The sequence below is a fragment of the Cupressus sempervirens genome, chromosome 8 (assembly GCF_028749045.1).
Source record: "Cupressus sempervirens isolate cs-2001-9-10 chromosome 8, ASM2874904v1, whole genome shotgun sequence".
Taxonomy (NCBI): domain Eukaryota; kingdom Viridiplantae; phylum Streptophyta; class Pinopsida; order Cupressales; family Cupressaceae; genus Cupressus; species Cupressus sempervirens.
Genome location: NC_143125.1, coordinates 521242046 through 521257687, shown reverse-complemented (window position 1 = coordinate 521257687; position 15642 = coordinate 521242046).

Genomic DNA, 15642 nt, shown 5'->3' with positions numbered 1-15642 from the left:
TGATGTTTAGCATATGATTAGATGTTGTAAATTGCTTTGTTGGTATATCTAATTTTATTGGTTTAGCATGTTAGATTTCCTATTTGTATGATGTTTAGCATATGATAGATGATGTGGTTGATTTATTAGAATATATAATGTTTTACTTTTAGCATGTTAGATTTCCTTATTCTTATGTTGTAGCATGTTTTAGTAGTGACATCCTCATAAGATAGCTTTGCGATCTGGTTGGGGGTTTGGGATGTTACACATGGGGGATGGCTAGGATCCACAATGGTCTCATGATGCTATTATGGCTAGGAGGAACCGTGTACTTAGTTTGGTTTTTCAGTTTATTGCAATGTTATTTTTGTACATTATGATGTTGCTTTTATTTCTTTCCTTTTACTACTATGATAGATGGTTAGATGTAGTTTTCATCTTGTAGCTATTATTTTGAGTGTCTTTTCCTCGACTATGGATTTGGTACTCCTTAGTGTGGAGGTTTTATTTCCTATTTTATCCCTTGTTTTGGTCCTTAGATTAATTCTTGCTTTCACTAGGGGACCATACATCAACATTGGGCAATACATTAAAGTTTCACACACTGAAAGGAGAAGAACCGTGCAAAACTGGAAAGTATCACAAACCCTTGTAAACTCTATCATGTGACACTCTATTGTATCACATGCCTCTTGGAGGAAAATTCATATGATACTTGTGAATTATCATACACCTTCATGAGAAGTGTCTCCCAAATCCTAATTGTATCGCATGCCTTCTTTAGAAAGGTCATATGATACTAGAAAGTATCATACCATGCCGATTTAAAGTATCACCTAGGTCTTTGGAAAACTTGTTCGAGTAGACAACAAGCACTTTTTGGTTTGACCAAAAGTTTTTCAAAGGTGTTTCTGGATACCGTTTATAGTGTTCTTGAATACATTGGAATTTCATTTCGAATTTGGTATGTTTCAAATTTGAAATTGTTTGCATCCTTCCGTGGTTGGTCATTTTGGTCAATAGTGGCATTTGGAGATCCGTTGGCATTTGGATGTTTGTTTAGTCTTCTATTTCAATCTTAATGATCCTTGTATGTTGTATGCTGTGTGCATCCATACTTGTTTTAAATTTTTTTTATCTTGGCTTATATTTATCCTTGTTTCCAAGGATCTTTGGGCGGGGCATTATGGGGGTGAACTATCTTTGAAAATCCACTTATAAACTTTCACACAAAATTTATCTTCTCAAAGAAAGACTTAAGTTGTTTATGACTGTGTGGAGGTGAAAACTTTAGAATGACTTCAATTCTCTCAAGATCAATGGAGATTCCCACTTCAGAGATGATGTGACCTAGGAGGTTTCCTTTAGTAACCCCAAATGAACACTTCTTGGGATTAAGTGATATGCCATACTTTTGATATTTGTTAAATACTTATCTTAAATCAGTAGTGTGAGTGATTTCATCCTTTGAAAAGATAGTTAAGTCATCTATGTAGATGACTATACATTTGTTTATTAATCCTTTAAAAGCTTCATCCATGACTCATTGAAATGTAGCCCCTGCATTATTTGGCCCAAGGCATTCTTCTGTACACAAAAGTCCCACATTTTGTTGTGAAAGCAGTCTTTATCCTATCTTCTTCATCAACCATTACCTAGTTATATCCAAAATATCCATCCAAGAAAGATATTGTCTTGGAACCATTGCCAATTTGCAGTACCTCATCCAGTGAGGGCAAAGGGTAGTTATCCTTTTGAGATGCTAGATTCAAATTATGAAAATCCACATAAAGATGAATCTCTCTAGTCTTCTTCCACACAAGTACCAAGTTATCCACCCACATAGAATGGAAAATGGGGAAGATAATCTTAGCATTGAGTAATTTCTTAACTTCCTTCATTATCAAGGTTTCAATAATAGGATTAACATGTCTTTTCCTTTGATGGAAAGGTTTGGCATCTAGTTTCAATGGAACGTCATGCATGATGATTTAGGATCATATGTTTAGAGCTCTTCATAACTCCAAACAATGAGATCCATGTATTCTCTAAGAAATTTGAGCATAGCTTTCCCTTTTCTGGGCATTGCACACCTTTACAACCCTTACCATTTTAGGATCTTCATTGATAACCAAGTTATATGAATCTCATTCCTTGATCTCCTTTTCTTTGACCATTCTTTTATTAAGCACTGATTCATCACGATCAAAGATGTGTTCTAGCTCAACCATCCCCTTAGGGATAGTATTGGTTTTCAAATTTGGGATCCCATCTTCATCTTTAAGTTCATCATCCTCAAGTTTTTCATCTAGAGTGTCATCAATCTCTTTCCCCTTAAAGTGGCCATTGAACATGATAAACTTGAGTATATGTTGATCATCTTGAAATACTTGGAAGTTCATAATATTGTCTGGGATAGATGGTGCAACAACCAATTCTACTGAAAATATTTTCAATTTTGTTCTCTCGACAGGTTGTAATGTGTTAGCTCAAATTGTGAGGGAATTTTCTACCATCTTTCTCTTCCTTGGAATGGACTTGATGTTCAAAGATTTGAAATCATCCATTAGATCCCATACTCTTTTTTGGTAAGTGAGCAACCTCCTATCATTGCAAGAGTATATTGATTTCACTTGTCTTATCACCAACTGGGAGTCTCCTTCAATTATGAGAGCTGTGATTCCCTTCTCTAGTGCAAAGAGAAGTCCTTAGATAAAAACTTCATGCTTTGCAACATTATTAGTACATCTAAACCATAATGGATATGATGAATCAAAAGACCTACCTTTAGGGTTGATTAACTCAATACTTGCACCAACTCCTAATTTGCACTTTGAGCCATTGAACCTGAGTGTCTAGATGGGTTCTTCTTTAGGTTTCCTGGACTTATGCTTATTCATACATAGCTTTTATTTTACTTGGGATTTAAACTATTTTTTCTTTGGAACCCATTTTAATCTCTCGCATGGTGGAATTGATGTTTTTCCATTGTTACTCCTTGATACATGGAATGTATGTCTATCTTGTTTGTCCTATATTTCACCAATCAGTTCTATAATTTTTTCCATTTTAGGCTTGGGATGAATGACTACTGAAGTCCAAACTTGACCTTTTATGTAATGTCTCCTTCTTTGGACCTTGATCATTCCTGGTGGAGGAGAAGACAAACCTCCACCATCTGAAGAGGTATCACTATATGATGCATTTAGATCTTCAATTTCCTCTTCAAATTTTTCCACAGATTCAAATACATTTGTAGAACTTCAATTTTTTTTGGGTATCTCTTTTGGGACTTGGTTGTTCTTTATTTATATTATCTATGTTAATACCTTTTCTCTTTGAACCTCAAATCTAAAAATAAAATTCCCAATATCAACAATGTAAAATCTCCATTTAGAGGAAGGCAATAACATAAAGGTAAAAAACACCATGAACTTAGGTAAAGGTTGGAGTATTGAAGAAGAGAAAAACAAAAAAAATTCTTATACAACCAATCAAATTCAAGTACCTAACAATGATAGAGAATAATAAGAGATTATTGAGTCAAAGAAAATTCAAAAAATAGGTGCAAATAACTCACAGTTGATCTAGTCAAATGTAGAAGTAGTTTATCATCAGTCATCTTCACCAAACCTCAGTAATGATAATAGTGACAAGAGTGGAACTAAACTTCAAACTACTAAAAATTATGACTCAAATAAGGTTAGTATGAACAACATAAAACCATATAAAGAAACTTAGGAAGAAAATAATGGTCATGGAAATAAGAATCATAATGAAGATCATATCTCTAATCAACTCTATGTTACATCCCAAATTTTGACCTAGCTTGAAATATAGTCATTGAGGTTCACATGAGGGAGCATGTTGAAGGAGTGGAAACATTGTTAGAAAAGAATTAGGCAGGGCATCACCATCACTGGCAAACAGATAAAGGACCTAGTGATTTGAAACAGGATACACTCGTGGAATTGCATGAGTTATTTAAATACATAATTTAAATAAAATAATTGAATTAAAATATAAAATGTACCTTAAAGGGTTTTAATTTATCTTTTGTCATAGTATTTTTAATAATTTTTTATAAATGTTCATTTAAATATAATCAAATGATTTGGCTCCATTATTATTTAATAATTTAATAGTTGTACATTATAATGATCGAATTATAATAATTGTATTATTATAATCTTCAAATTTTTAATCTTCCAACTTATGTTCTTGCTTTTAACGGATTAATGTTGGCATGTCTATTAGAATTTATTTATTTATTTTTAAACTCATAAAAACTTCTTGGGAATTCAAATAGATCTTGTAACTGGTGGTAGCCGAATAGCCAAGCCGACCTTTAGATAAGAGTTTCGATGATTGTTTTGGGGATAACCTTTTCCTCTCTATATTTTTGTGACCCTTCTAATCTCCTATTATTGCTTTCAATCAATGTCACGAGTTGAAAAGAGGGCGTGGGTGAGATGAAATAACATCAGGGAATAGTGATATGTCATACGTTTTCCTCTCTTCATTATTCTTTCTGTTTATGGTTTTCATATGATGTGATGTTGTTTGAGTTTTGCCTGCTTGTGTGTTCGAGTTGTAGCAATACTTGAAGACAATTTGGCTCATCTCTTCTAAATGTATGGATGTTTATTTCTGCTATCCTTTTTGTCTTGGAAGCATTTTCTTGTGACTCAACTGTTGAGTCATCTTCAACTGCTTTTTTTTTTCTTTTAGCCATCGGTTCCTATATTAATCACACCGGTTCATGTTGCCAATTCATTTTGTGGTTACCTTCAACAATCTGAACAGTTCATAGGCAATGGTTTTGACTTGTAACGGCTTCTAAATTATGATTGGTTTGATGAACAGACAACAAATATTTGAAAAGAAAGTTTTCTTTCTTCGGTAAGACTCCTTGTTTTTGTATCATGTTCTAGAAAATACAAAGGAGAACTATTACTATCAGTTTGTGACTTTCTCACTTTCGGTTTTGTGAATAATTCAATGAGGTTGTGTTAGGTATCAAGTATTGTTTTCTAGAGTACATATGTGAATGAAGATTATATTGAGATTGTGTTTTTTGTTGAAATCAATTAGCGTGTATGATTGTATTTTTGTTATAAGCGTGCATAATGATTTGTATGGTTGTATTTTGATAAAAGGAAGAATAACCATTTGCGGATGAGATTGTAATTTGTTTTGAGTTATATTGCATGTGAGTCTAAGAGTCTATGATACTGATTCTCAGTATCGTATAATAAATGTATTGTTCCATGTATATGCTAACTTGGCATTGTGCAAGAGCCGATGGTTGAACTGGCTGCTTATTCCAGAGTTTTGAAAGATGCTCGTAGTAGTTGTCAGTTCTCTTTTTCTTTTGGTTGCCTCATGGTTGAATAATGCTCTTATTTTCTCTTCTTGGTTCATTCTATGTGTTATTTGAGGTGTGTATCTGGAAGTGTTACCAGATGGCTACAATGACTATGTCAAAGATTGAATTTATGCTTGCATTTAGTTTAGCAAGTTCTATGATCATCGGTTAAGAGCCAAAATAAGATGAAATAGGTACAAGGTATAACAATAAAGATATTTGATGGCACCAAGGATTCACTGGCTAGATGGCTTGATAATGGTGAGGAGATGTGAGTAAACCGTAAAGAAACCATCCAATAACGATGTTCAACAACAAACAAAATTATACATATATCCATAATAAATGAAATAGCTCATGCATATTTTGTTTAAGGTGATCTCCTGCTACCAAGTCGTATGACGTGCTATATATATCATGATGCCCAGTAGATGGAATGATGTTCCCTGTCAATTCTAGGTAGGGAGGGCCTTTCTTGTTAGAGATCATGTAGGGATATATATTGAGGTCTGAGGTTGGGTGGTAAAGCCCTTGACAATGTTTCACCTCTCTCAAGATATCAAATGTGCGTCAAACAGAGATAAGCCATGAAATCAATTGTCTATCGAAAATAGGTATTATCATTTTTGTTTATGAGAAGGTAAGATTAAATTGAGGTATTTCATTGCTATCATCATTTTACTTCATATAAATGAATATTGAATATAAGTAATTATCTAATTTTGAGAAATTGTCACAGATAAGCAATCGGAAGGAAAAGAAATTCGAAGCCCTAATTCATTGTGTGACAGCTGGAACCTTAATTGATATGGTGGTATTGGAAGCCCTAATTGAATCTGTGGTATTGAAAACCCTAGTTGAATCCATGGTTGCGGAAGCCCTAAATTGAATTCGTCGTCGTGAAAACCCTAGATAAATTCGTTGTTGCGAAAGCTCTAAATTGAATCCGTGGTTGCGAAAACTATAAGTGGTAAAGTAGAACCAAAAGTCCTAAATAAACTTATGGTAATTGATGCCCTAATTGGTAAGATGATATGTGATACCCTAATTTAAGTTATAATGGTATTTAGTGTTATTCATCAAATGATTTTTGAGATAGCAGTTGATTTGAGAAATTGTTATAGTATATTTATGGACTAACCCAGGTGGTTGCAGAAACATACTTAGATGAATTTCAGTCTCACTTTTTTCGAGGTATGTGATTTCAATTTCTGAAGTAATTTCATTAAAAAGTATTTCAAGTATTTAGTTAAGAAATTTTGTTTAACTGACTTTAACGGTAATCCTCTTGACATGAACATGAATGATGTAACTGCCTTCTTATGAAGTCGAAGTTAAAACTGTATTCTATGCTTATGATAGATGTTAAATTAGACTTGGGGAAAAACTAGTTGTTACATATGGTATCAAAGCGCTTGGTTCAACCCTGAAACCTTGGATCCAACACTGTTTCTAAGAAACTGAAAACGTAAATGTTGAAAAAGATTTATTTTTGGATATCTGGATATTGCAATCAAAACTGGGAAAACACATTGGAAAATCGTTCATAATAGCTGGGAAGGTTGAAATGATATAAAGTGAACAAATGTATAAACAATTAAAAAAAGATAAAAAGGATTGGCAAGCTGAGTGGTGGAGATCGGGTTTGATGACCCAAATTTTGAAATCCTTGGCCAGGGTGGAATTAGGCAGATTTGCCGAAACAATTGATCTTGTTGATTGTCCTGATGCTTTAGTTATTTTGTCGAATAATTGTTGGGACTTCAACCCACCTGATTACTCAGTGGCAGGACCATAATGTTACATATGTATTATCCTTGGTGGGAGGGTCATTCTTTGTCGAGAATGAGAAGATTAAAAGGGTCCTGATGCCTAGACTTGCGCAATCCAAATACAATTTATAATCTTGATAAAATGTTATCTAAATCTATCATGAGCGGGTTTGTTGACCCAAGTTAATGAACAAAATAAATTGTTGTCTATTTTGAACTTGGATTGAATGAAAACAAATTGTGAACCATGATCCTTTCTGATGTAGGTTAAACAATAAGATCATTATGTGCTCTAGAAGGAGTTGGAACTATCAATGTTTGTTTACAGATGTGAACTTTTGATGAAATGGGCATGGAAGCCTGAATCATAGAAATGGAAAAGATGAATTTCCAAGTATTTGAAATGATGAGAATCTTATGAATTGTTCCAAATGCTTATGATCTTGATTTGATGATCTTGCATAGTATATCATTATTTTTACCCTTTGACACATTATTATACATGTATAATACACATGTGATGTTGACATTACTTATTGAGCTATTGTATATTTTTTTGGATATATCCTACCATGAAATGATTATTCTAATGAAATATTGGGCTTGAAGGCCAAGGATTACAATGGAAAAAGATGGATTCACTAACCTATTACAGGTAATCTATAAGTTGCAAGGATGATCTATCCATTAATGAGGACCATGTGTCAGATAATATGTATGAGTAATTTAAATTATCATCAATTTATGATCTGGAACTTATTGGTTGAAAATTTTCAATTTTGAATACTTATCTTACTTTCAGCCATTGAACCCTGTAAATAAAGAAATCAGTATGGAATCAAACTAATGATATGGTGAGTGCCAAAATAAGTATGACAGGAATATGAAACAGAATTGACTCAATCAATGCTAAGATGACCACTGTTACCGAAAATGAACTCAGGTGAGTGTGTGTTCAATTTTATGTTACCGTGCAAGTATCTTTCTAGAAGCTTTAAAGTAAAAAGGGATCTTGAATTTTAACTATGATTTTCATTTTGACCCAATTGAGAAAAGAAATGATATCACAATGATTATATATATGTATCTTGTATGTGGAATCTTCTTTTAGTGTCAAAATTGCAGAGAGCATCGAGGAAGATGAACCACAAGGGGAATGGTACGTTGGATTCCAATTTATAAAATACTCCTTTAAAATGTTCGTTGCAAACGATGAACCACAAGGGGAATGGTATGTTACATCCCAAATTTTGACCTAGCTGGAAATATAGCCGTTGAGGTTCACATGAGGGAGCATGTCGAAGGAGTGGAAACATTGTCAGAAAAGAATTAGGCAGGGCATCACCATCACTGGCGAACAGATAAAGGACCTAGCGATTTGAAACAGGATACACTCGTGGAATTGCATGAGTTATTTAAATAAAATAATTGAATTAAAATATAAAACGTATCTTAAAGGGTTTTAATTTATCTTTTGTCATAGTATTTTTAATAATTGTTTATAAATGTTCATTTAAATATAATCAAATGATTTGGCTCCATTATTATTTAATAATTTAATAGTTGTACATTATAATGATCGAATTATAATAATTGTATTATTATAATCTTTGAATTTTTAATCTTCCAACTTATGTTCTTGCTTTTAATGGATTAATGTTGGCATGTTTATTAGAATTTATTTATTTATTTTTAAACTCATAAAAACTTCTTGGGAATTTGAATAGATCTTGTAACTGGTGGTAGCCGAATAGCCAAGCCGACCTTTAGATAAGAGTTTCGATGATTGTTTTGGGGATAACCTTTTCCTCTCTGTATTTTCGTGACCCTTCTAATCTCTTGTTATTGCTTTCAATCAATGTCACGAGTTGAAAAGAGGGCACAGGAGAGATGAGATAACATTAGGAAATAGTGATATGTCATATGTTTTCCTCTCTTCATTATTCTTTCTATTTATGGTTTTCATATGATGTGATGTTGTTTGAGTTTCAGCTGCTTGTGTGTTCAAGCTGTAGCAATACTTGAAGACAATTTGGCTCATCTCTTCTAAATGTACGGATGCTTATTTCTGTTATCCTTTGTGTCTTGGAAGCATTTTCTTGTGACTCAACTGTTGAGTCATCTTCAACTGCTTGTTTTTCTTTTAGCCATCGGTTCCTATATTAATCACACCGGTTCATGTTGCCAATTCATTTTGTGGTTACCTTCAACAATCTGAACAGTTCATAGGCAATGGTTTTGACTTGTAACGGCTTCTAAATTATAATTGGTTTGATGAACAGACAACAAATATTTGAAAAGAAAATTTTCTTTCTTCGGTAAGACTCCTTGTTTTTGTATCGTGTTCTAGAAAATACAAAGGAGAACTATTACTATCAGTTTGTGACTTTCGCAGTTTCGGTTCTGTGAATAATTCAATGAGGTTGTGTTAGGTATCAAGTATTGTTTTCTAGAGTACATATGTGAATTAAGATTATATTGAGATTGCATTTTTTGTTGAAATCGATCAGCATGTATGATTTTATTTTCGTTATAAGTGTGCATAATGATTTGTATGGTTGTATTTTGATAAAAGGAAGAATAACCATTTGCGGATGAGATTGTAATTTGTTTTGAGTTATATTGCATGTGAGTCTAAGAGTCTATGATACTGATTCTCAGTATCGTATAATAAATGTATTGTTCCATGCATATGCTGACTTGATATTGTGCAAGAGCCGATGGTTGAACTGGCCGCTTATTCTGGAGTTTTGAAAGATGTTCGTACTAGTTGTCAGTTCTCTTTTTCTTTTGGTTGCCTCATGGTTGAATAATGCTCTTATTTGCTCTTCTTGGTTCATTCTATGTGTTATTTGAGGTGTGTATCTAGAAGTGTTACCAGATGGCTACAATGACTATGTCAAAGATTGAATTTATGCTTGCATTTAGTTTAGCAAGTTCTATGATCATCGATTAAGAGCTAGAATAAGATGAAATAGGTACAAGGTATAACAATAAAGATATTTGATGGCACCAAGGATTCACTGGCTAGATGGCCTGATAATGGTGAGGAGATGTGAGTAAACTATAAAGAAACCATGCAATAATGATGTTCAACAACAAACAAAAATATACATATATCCATAATAAATGAAATAGCTCATGCATATTTTGGTTAAGGTGATCTCCTGCTACCAAGTCGTATGACGTGCTATATATATCATGATGCCCAGTGGATGGAATGATGTTTCCTATCAATTCCAGGTAGGGAGGGTCTTTCTCGTTAGAGATCATGTGGGGATATATATTGAGGTCCGAGGTTGGGTGGTAAAGCCCTTGGCAATGTTTCACCTCTCTCAAGATATTAGATATGTGTCAAACAGAGATAAGCCATGAAATCAATTATCTGTCGAAAATAGGTATTATCATTTTTGTTTATGAGAAGGTAAGATTAAATTGAGTTATTTCATTGTTATCATCATTTTACTTCATATAAATGAATATTGAATATAAGTAATCATCTAATTTTGAGAAATTGTCACAGACAAGCAATCAGAAGGAAAAGAAATCCGAAGCCCTAATTCATTGTGTGACAGCTGGAACCTTAATTGATATGGTGGTATTGGAAGCCCTAATTGAATCTGCGATATTGAAAACCCTAGTTGAATCCATGGTTGTGGAAGCCCTAAATTGAATCTGTCGTCACGAAAACCCTAGATAAATCCATTGTCGCAAAAGCCCTAAATTGAATCCATGGTCGCAAAAACCCTAAGTGGTAAAGTAGAACCAAAAGCCCTAAATAAATCGATGGTAATTGGTACCCTAATTTGTAAGATGATATGTGATGCCCTAATTTAAGTTATAATGGTAGTTAGTGGTATTCATCAAATGATTTTTGAGATAATAGTCGATTTGAGAAATTGTTATAGTATATTTGTGGACTAACCCGGGTGGTTGCAGAAGCATACTTAGATGAATTTTAGTCTCAATTTTTTCAAGGTATGTGATTTCAATTTTTGAAATAATTTCATTAAAAATTATTTCAAGTATTTAGTTAAGAAATTTTGTTTAACTGACTTTAACGGTAATCCTCTTGACATGAACATGAATGATGTAACTGCCTTCTTATGAAGTCGAAGTTAAAACTGTATTCTATGCTTATGATAGATGTTAAATTAGACCTAGGAAAAATTGGTTGTTACACTCTAGAACAACCACAAAGAAGATGTAGGAAAAAAAATGGGCATACTTTGCAATATGATTAACGACATCACTTTTGTTCACAATGAAGTATGTGATAAACTTCATATATGACATGAGGATAACAAAGCACAACAATAGTCAATAGGCCTCAAAATTGTCAAGGAACCAAAAAAGGAACACCTATTACCAACTAAATTAGCATTAATTAACAAGGCAACACATTTCTTAACACCAAAAGATGTAGAAGAGGTCATTAAAGACTATGGGAAAAATAATTCAACCAAGTCCAGGGAAAATCCAATTTTTACTATGTTCATAACTTCAATAAAATAGAGGAAGCAAGAAAAGATTAGAACAAGGAATTCGAGTGAAATTTACAAAAAATCCTTTTTAGAGACAAATATTGAACAAGAGATAGACTTCTCGATTTGGAAACATGAAGAAAGTCAGGAGGACAAGGAAATAAAGGATAGGGTTTCCATAAATCTAGATTAGTTTGATGAATATTTGGAAAACTTCAATAAGGTAGTATAAATGAGATTAAGGAAAGAGAGAGAAAAGGAGGGGGATCTAACCACAGAACTAAAAATGACTATAGAGAAGGAACCGACAAAGAGACAACTTGAATAGACACCTATAATTGAAGGTTTAGAAATGCCAATAATAGTTAAAAGACAAAGAAAAGAAAGGTCAAAAATCATTGATGGAACTCAGATGCAAAGATGAAGATGTAGAGTATTAGGTCAAACTCACTTACTTATTTCATGTTGGGAAGGAAAGAACCTTCCCAAGGACCAATGTAGGTCACAAAATGGAATGTTATGGGAATTAATGCCCCTAACCTAACAAACAAATACTAATGAAAAGGTATCTTAAATTATTTAATTCAAATATAATTATAATCCAAGAAACCAAACTTATTTTAGAAGAAGAAAATAAAACGAACAACAAAAAAGGCATTTGGAAGGCAAAATAGGATAAATCAATAAGGGCATCATGTGGAATAGCAATCATTTGGGACCCTAAGAAAGTAACCCATGAGCCAATAACTAATAACTATAATTGGATATCTAGTATGATTAAGAAATTAGTAGTAATTTAACCTTTATCACTACTAACTTATATGGCCCCATGCATAATAATCAACATTATCCTTATGGATAGAATTAGACACTCACATGCACTCACATAATACATAGGCTCATAATTTAGGGGGAGACTTCAGAAATACTTGATAGATGTGAAAAGTATGGGGAATCATCCCTAATTTCGTTGTCACAAAAATATTTTAGCCAATGGGTGATCAACAATAATTTAACTGATATTAAAATCAACAATGAAATCTTTATGTGGAACAACAAAAGGGTAGGATTTAATTAGATAGGAAAAATGTTAGATAGTTTTTTGTTCAAATGCGATCTCATTAAATTTAATTATTCTTTAGGATCATAAAATTTGAAACTCTTAGGATCATACCACTTTCTGATAAGATAAGATATTATTGAACCTAACAAACCAATTAAAAATCCTTTCAAATTTGAAAACATGTTACTTCAACACAAATACTTCATGGATTTAATAGAAAAATGGTGGAATGAAGAAAAAATTGACGAATGCAAGATTAACTGTTTTGAATCAAAATTAAAGTCTTTAAAGAATAAACTTCTAAATAGAACACATAATACTTTAATAATATCTTTGAAGAAAAACATAACATAAAATAGGCATTAGATGAGTTAAATAATGAATTCATTAAGAAAGGCATGAACAAAGAAATATTTTACAAAGAAAAAGATTTATTATCAAAACATGAGGATATCCTAGCAAAGGAAGATATCTTCTATAAACAAAAAATCAAAGAAACATGGTTGGCTAAAGGGGATAGGAACATAATTTATTTTTACAATAGTACTAAAAGTAGAAGAGCCATTAATAGAATCACTAAAATTAAGAACACATAGAAACTTAATACAAGAACCTAATGAAGTTGTAAAGGAATTTGTCAATTACTACAAAAACATCTACAATGAATCCAATAGCTCTAACCTCAAAGCCTAACAAGAGTTGTTTAATTACATCTTGAAACTAATTTTGGAAAGCGAAAATACATGGTTGAATGACAAGTTTACATTCAAAGAGGTAGAAGAGGAAGTTTTTTGAATGCACCCAGATAAAGTTCTGGGCCCAGATGGTTACAAAGAAAAGTTTTTTAGAAATGTTGGCATATAGTTGGCAAGGAGTTATATGAGGCCATAGAAGCAACTTGTAGTTTAGGAGACCTATTACAAGAAATTAATAACACATTCATAACCCTTATACCTAAGATGACCAACTATTCAAAATCAGGAGACTTTAGACCCATAACTTTATACACCACCATTGTCATGCCCAAAATTTTAATGAGACACACACACACATACACACATACATAATATTCAATTTTAATTTTTGAAAACAATTTAAGAAATCATATCAAATTATTAACATATTATTTTGCTACAATTTCTCAAATACTTTTAATCATTTTCAAGAAATATTTAAAATTAAAATATATTCACACCATTGAAAAGTCCTTTCAAATATTACAATCATAATTGGATCCTTACAACAATACAAAAAATTACATAAATGAATATCTACTTCTGAACTTTTACAATACATAACTTTTACAAATGTTCATAATAAATCATCTTCAAATCTCCAATAGAAAATGAAAATCTTCCAAGCTTTTCTTCAACACGCATCCATTTAGAAACTTATACAAAACAACCCTGAAAACCATGGAGAGCTCACCTCCCAACCTAGGTCTCTATGAGACCACCCACCAAGCTTGGAGAACCAAGACCAACTAGGTAATAATCAAGCACAAAAACAATTATAGGATACAACATTTAACATCCATTTTGAGCTTACACAGTAGGTTACTAGAGCAACCAATAGAATGGGTGAAGTTGTGCCTAAAAATCCCGAGGAGAAGACAAATACATAAAACTAAACTTTCCTTCACAAGGCATACAAAATAAATATCAAATCTTACAAAATTTCTCCCCTTATCACCCCTAAAGTGCATAACAATGTACTAGCACATGCAAACCATACTACATCCTTATCTCTCTTCCTTCCAGGGAAGAGACTTTGCACTCAGGGGATAGGCCCAACTAAACTCTTCACCCGAAGGCCACTTCTCCCCTCCTAAAGGTGAGGTATGTCCTTCCACACCCATAACATCATACTCTCAAAATCAAAGTAAAAATAAGGCAATAGAAATTCATCCACACCAAATGATATAACAGGGATGATGAACAATACAATATGCATCTATATCAAAACTTACACATCTTTTATTTAGAAAAACAATACAATGCATAATTTCTAAAACATGGCAAAAGCTCTAACCTTTCTCCAAGTTATGGAAAAAGAAATGATTTGAGAAGAACCCTCTATCCTTCCTTGATCCAATATCCAAAATAGAAAATCTCTAAAACTAGAGAGTTGGTGAATGACAACTCTATTTTCTAATTTCCCTCTAATAGAAAATTAAATGTCTAATTTTTCTCCATCACGAAAGAGAACAAACACTTTAACTCAACTTATTAAGAAGAATGAGAAAGAAAAGGATAGGAAGTAAAATGGCTTCTTCACTCAGAGGGATGGCATAAAGCGAACTTCGATGGTGCTTCAAAAGGTAACCTTGGGCCTTCGAGTTGTGGAGGAGTTATAAGGAACAACTTTGCAGAAGGTGTGGCAGCCTTTTCTCTTCCTTTGGGAATCCAAACCAATCATTTTGTTGAAGCTAGTCCTGCTTGTCAATCTATTAAGCTAGCCTTTGATATGGGCATTAGAAAAATTTGGTTAGAAGGGGACTCTAAAAATATCATAAATCATATTAACCATATTTCTCAACCTTCATGGTCTATTGCTAACTTAGTTGAAGAGACTTGTGCTACCTTTGATAAATTTGAATGTGTGCACATCACACATGTGTTTAGGGAAGCTAAATCTATGGTGGATTGGTTTGCCAATGAGGGTGTCAAGCTAGATAAGTTGTTGACATGGCACTCAAGAAGGAATATTTCGGTAGAAGCCAAGAGTCTCATCAAACTAGAAAAAATCTAGGGGTGTGCGGTGGAGATCTAATTGCCATTATGACTATTTATGGATATTAGGGAATGAGTTCAAGTAATAATGGAATTTATGGAGAATGCAAGCAACTGAGGTTATCTGTGTCATTTTGACACATATTGTGGGTCAAATTTTTCTTTTGTTTCTTTTTATGGGGTTATGTAAAATAATTTGGCACTTTTTAGAGGAATAGTAATCAAATTTTCCATAGGTCTG